The sequence below is a fragment of the Haematobia irritans genome, chromosome 3 (genome assembly GCF_050003625.1).
Source record: "Haematobia irritans isolate KBUSLIRL chromosome 3, ASM5000362v1, whole genome shotgun sequence".
Taxonomy (NCBI): domain Eukaryota; kingdom Metazoa; phylum Arthropoda; class Insecta; order Diptera; family Muscidae; genus Haematobia; species Haematobia irritans.
Window position 1 is genome coordinate 45,625,217 of NC_134399.1, and position 6,096 is coordinate 45,631,312.

The window sequence follows — 6,096 nt, forward strand, 5'->3', positions numbered from 1 at the left end:
TTGAGCACAGACTTAAGCAATCATAGGTAAATTAGTTAAAATAGCCTTCCAGGGTGTGGGTGGAAGATTTTCATTGCGAACAATGGAGCCCATTTCTTTTTCCAAGTAATCACGTTCGCTGGGTTTGATGTAGGGATGAGAGGCGGGGTCACTAAAGCATAAGAGACTGAAAAATATGAACCATAAAACACCAAGACCACCAAAGAGGTACAATACAATAGGTCAATCATAGGCATCCAAAAGTACTCCGGATAGGTAATTAGCCAATATAGTACCTACCACCACCACCCAAAACCAAGGCACCCAATTTTCCACGTTCTTTTAGAGGGACCCATTGTGATAGTAGAACACTTAAAGCTGGGAAAGTAGTACCTTCGCCCAACCCCATCAATATGCGAACAATGATAAGAGCTGTGGAACCCCCTTCGGTAATGGCGATTGGTGTACCAAAGTGAAAATAGCCGTCGATAGAATACCCAAAGTCCATTTACCACCGAATTTTTCAGCCAATAGACCACCAGGAATATGGGTTACAATGTAACCAATATAGAATGAGGACAGAATTAAACCTTGTAATTCTTCGGACCATTCATAATCACCACCACTCGAATAATCAGAATCCAAATCACCTGCTGGACACACCGCCGCTTCACCTTCTTCTGTATGATTCCTTTTTACGACTAATTCGGTAATGGCAATTGAAAGACTAATTATTTTTGTTTGTTTTTGATATCTATATCTAATGTTATTATTTTCACTTTTTGCTATAAATTGGTGGTCTCTACCTCCATTTTTATTTGTAAACAAAAAACTTCATTTTGACAGCTGGGGTAAAAGTGTTGCCAACCAAAATCGAAATTTGAACTGAAAAATTTTTGCGTTTTATTTTAGCACTGGTTATCAGTGCAAAAATAAAACAGCCCTATTATTAAAAATTATACAAATGGTCTTTTTTGAATTTTTTTATTAAAGTAACGAGTAGTAACGAGTACTCAATTCAAAAGTAACGAGTAGTCAAAAGTAATCAAAATTTCCAACATTATAAGAGTCTACGAAGCTACACCCAAAATACCTCAACGCCGTCAGATTTCACTCTCTATCAATCGCGCAACTAAATGTGAGCGCTTTCCCATTAATGCGCTTTACAGATTATCAGTTATTCCGGACGACAGTACTTGTGTCGAACATATCCCATACATTGTGCACATTATAAGTTAAGTCCGAAGGCATAATCGATACTGCTGCATGTTTATGGGATCGATAACAAATTTACCGATTATTTAGTCATCGCCGACAAGTCGTATCGATCCGACACACTGTAAGATTCTTTACAAACACCGACATTCCGTCCGGAATAACTGATAGTCTGTAAAGCGCATTACGCCGTGCAGATTATAAATTTATCCGGACGACAGTGGTCGGGTCGAACATATCCCATATATTGGCCAATGCCAAGCGGAACTTGCTCATTATAATTTATTTAAATAAAAACAAAAATGAAGTACTGAAAACATAGTTATTTCGCTTAAAATTATGAAAGGTATATTGGTGAATAATTTCCGAAATTCCAAATGGAATAAAGTTGTAGTTTTTCAGATATTTTTCAGACACGCTGTCTCCATCGAGAAAAAAAAACGCCGGCTGATAGACGCTGAAACATGTAAATTGCCACTTGCAACTCGAATCATTATCCCTGCCTGCATTTCAAAGTTCCATTTCATCCTCATCGCTAGACTCGTAAGTGACACTGCAACAATCGCCAACTGTGATAGTATTTTGCCATAAAAACGATAATGAAGTACTGGAAACATAGTTATTTCGCTTAAAATTGTGAAAGGTATATTGATGAACAATTTTTGACTTTGCAAATGGAATAAAGTGATAGTTTTTCAAATATTTTTCCAGACACGCTGTCTCCATTGGGAATAAAAGCACTGGCTGATAGACGCTACAACATGTAACTTGCAACTTGTAACTCAACATCAATATTTTATTAATGCATAAAAATATGTTCAATGTGATAGTCGTATAAATGTTATATTTATGAGAATTTATAAATGTTTAATAAAATTAATAAACTATCGTGTTTTACTTGACCACAATGATTCTTTTACAACTATCTTCAATGCACTTTGTCTGATTGTTTGAAGGGGCTCTATTGGCGTCCTTCTAAATGTATCCAGAAGGGCCCCTAATAATTGCACCTAAAGGCCGGTACTATGTTCATTCTTGCGAAAAATTTTTATGGAAACCATTATTTCGCACATAGAAAGCGGCGTTTTTTTAGGTAGCTTGGAGCGCTATTTTACAGGGAGCGATATTGGATTAAGTTGGTGGTGTTGCTTGTTTTTACAAAATAACATTTTATTTTTCCTTGGGCAATTGATCTGCTATTCCTTTGATCCTTTGTATAGTTTCGGAACAAAAATATGGTCCGGTTTGATTTATAAACCCGCACAAATAGTTTTTAATAAATAAATTATTTCTTAATTCACATTGCAAATGGCGCCGTGCTATAAACGTCAGTTTTTCAACACGAAAAAACAAAGTATCACAAATGGAAAAAATTTCGCAAATTTTTCGCATTTTTTGGTTTTGCATGGAGTTTCAACGCGAAAACCGAACAGAGTACCGGCCTTAATATAATGCAAAAAATTATGTTAAATGTGATGTGATAGTCGTATAAATGTTATATTTGTAAGAATTTATAAATGTTTAATCAAATTAGTAAGCATCTAAACAATCGTGTTTTACTTGACAACAATGATCCGTTTACAACTATCTTGAAATTCATTTTTTCTGATATTTTGAAGGGGCTCTTATTGGCGTCTAAATTTATCTAAAAAGACACCTAATAATTTCACTCATGCGAATCTTTTTTGTAGTAAATAGGCGTGGTACAATAAAGCGCCGTCACTATTGAGAAGTTGTACCACGCCAAGTTACTACAAAAAGTATCGCATGAGTGCAATTATTAGGTGCCCTTCTGGATATATTTAGAAGGACGCCAATAAGAGCCCCTTCAAACAATCAGAGAAAGTGCATTTTAAGATAGTTGTAAAAGAATCATTGTGGTCAAGTAAAACACGATTGTTTAGATGTCGATTAATTTTATTAAACATTTATAAATTCGCATAAATATGTTATAACATTTATACGACTATCACATCACATTTAACATATCTTGACTCACAATCGAATTTCGGCTTCATCCAAAAAGTCTGTGATTCTCGTCAGGTTCTCAAAACCGTGTTTAGAAATAAATAGCTCCATTGTGGCTGAATCCTTTAGCTCCTGGTAGGTTAGGTTAGGTTAGGTGGCAGCCCGATGTATCAGGCTCATTGTGATACCACATTGGTGAACTTCTCTCTTATCACTGAGTGCTGCCCGATTCCATGTTAAGCTCAATGACAAGGGACCTCCTTTTTATATCCGAGTCCGAACGGCGTTCCACATTGCAGTGAAACCACTTAGAGAAGCTTTGAAAACCTCAGAAATGTCACCAGCATTACTGAGGTGGGATAATCCACCGCTGAAAAACTTTTTGGTGTTCGGTCGAAGCAGAAATCGACCTTATGTATGCAAGGCGGCCATGCTAACCATTGCACCACGGTGGCTCTCTGGTAATTCGACATGTGTGCTGAATGTTTAGCGCAACTAAATATAACTTGAGCGGGTCTCTCATCTGTTCCACATTGGTCGCATATAGGAGACGGCACTACTTTGAATTTATCTAATGTTGCGTTACTGTATGCCTCGCCACTCAGAATTCTATTCAATGTCTTGCATCTCACGGCTCCAACCTTCATTTTGCAAAACCAAGCAGCTCTACAAATTGATGGGTGAATTCTGTAGTACTGTGAGTTACCATCCTGTGCCGAATCCTCGTAATTAGCTTTCCATTTGTCCCAAATCTTGTTTTCTATATGCCTGATTGCATCCCTCAATGGCCATTTCACATTCCACAGCGTTCCAAATTCCTTAGGTGTTCTTGCTCACCCAGAGAAATGGTTGGTTGCAATTCGATCATTACAATGAGGAAATTATGTCAGTAACTTATTTTTTGTTACAAGAACATTGTTTTGATTATTTTCCCCATTATACATCCAACACGACCATAAAAAGTTCACAGGATCAAAACGAAATTCCCATAACCATTCAATTGGTTACAATAACCAATGCCGATAAATTTGGTTTTATGCTGCATAAAATTGTTGAGCTAACCACCAGCATAGTGAAACTTACATCATGGGAATCAACAAATGATTGCTACAACCAAAAGTTGAGTATACTAATAGAATCTTAGTTCAATTATAGGACGGGCGTAAGGTAGTTGTTGCAACAAATATATATTTATATCAACATCGACATGGTAAATGGTATGACGCTACAAAATTTGCAAAACGGGGAACAGCATTTACTTGATAATAGTCTGCAATACATTGAATAAAGTTTATCTCATAGAAAAGAAGTTGCCTTCAGGTAAGTATCGCACCGATTTATAAAAAAGGAATATTACAAAAGTTTCCATAAAAATTGCAGGCTTCATACACCAACAAACACAAATACTTTTTACGGCAAGCGAGCTTTTTTTATTGTATTAAGCATACGGGACGAGTCTAAGTCGATCTGTATTTATATCTAGATGCTTAAGGATGAAATTTCTGGCAAGTATATATTGAATTAGGTTCTGTAGTTTGACCACATAATTGCAACCTAATAACCATCTGTCATTGATATACAAACATTACCTATAAAAAATTGTAATTTAAATTGATCTCACATATATGTAGATCAAAAGCCTTTGTTGTTAGCACCTTTTGTATTTATTTTCGTAGTTTATTATGATTGTAAATCTTGTAATAAATTAATAAAATCTCAATATAATTTGTCCTTTCATTTAATATTGGAATTTGGTTAGGATAATAATAAAGAAAATCGAGGGCGGTTGCACCAACAAACAAAACAATTAATATGAGATTGCCAATGCAAAGTTGATCCAACATATTACCATGCAGTTACAATTGCCAAATGTTAGTTGTGCTGACAGATATCATTGATAGTTGATGGAACCACCTGCTTTCGGTTGGCAAATAATTCGGTTGAGGCAACGAATTTGTTTTCTGGGTGCTGCCATGCCGGCCATCTCGTTTAACCGAATACCACAGTGGTCAGGTATAAAATGCAATTCAACACCAGAGATAATTCTGCCGCCAACTTTCGAATTTCGTTAACAAGAAAATTGTCCTCCTTCACGCTCTCAACTGCTTGCAAACCACTAAGACTATCGGTCAGAATAGCTATTTTCAACATGCCATTGGCTACTGCATAAACCGTGGCCCTCACAATGACCATGAGCTCGGCTGTCATAGAAGAGAGATGTTTCTCGACATAGAAGGTGAAAACAACCCCAGAATTAAAGTGCACAAAAGCTGCTCCCGTTAGATCCCCCTTCACCGAACCATCAGTGAAGAAGATGTCAAAGCTCTCCTCCTTCGGTCTGGCCATCTTTTCGTTAAACGTGTACTATGTCGGGATTAGCACTTTTCTTAGCAGCTGCAGTGCCCCTGAAAAATTTTTTGAAGATCTTAATGTTGACGGTGTGTTGCTCCTCTTTCTGTCTGGCCATCTTTTCGTTAAATGTGTACTATGTCGGGATTAGCATTTTTCTTAGCAGCTGCAGTGCCCCTGAAAAATTTTTTGAAGATCTTAATGTTGACGGTGTGTTGAATCACAAAAATCCACTTTGGCTATGACATCGAAAATTACAGCCTGTTTCTGTATGTCGAATGAGCTCTGTCGATCAACTAAAATGGAAACAAACAGCTGAGTTTATAACCAAAAAACAGCTGTTTCTATGCATTTCAGTCGATCGATTGAACTCGTTCGAGATACAGAAACAGGCTGTTAATCTATTCTCTCGATACGACTTATAATAGCTTGTATCAATCGGTCTTCCAATAGATTTTATAATATCCGCTGCTGGATAATTGAAAGCAAAACATTTCGCCAACTCCTTTGTCGTGGCGAGCTCAAATCTATATTTCTGAGGCAATTCCATTGCCATATGATAGATGATCGGAATTGGCGTAGATC

The 6,096-nt window shown here is 36.8% G+C and overlaps 1 pseudogene; it reads right to left on the reverse strand.

The window, feature by feature from the left end:
• Positions 1–26: 26 nt before the first annotated feature.
• LOC142230884 (sialin-like) lies at positions 27–3,809 on the reverse strand (annotated as a pseudogene).
• Positions 3,810–6,096: the final 2,287 nt, after the last annotated feature.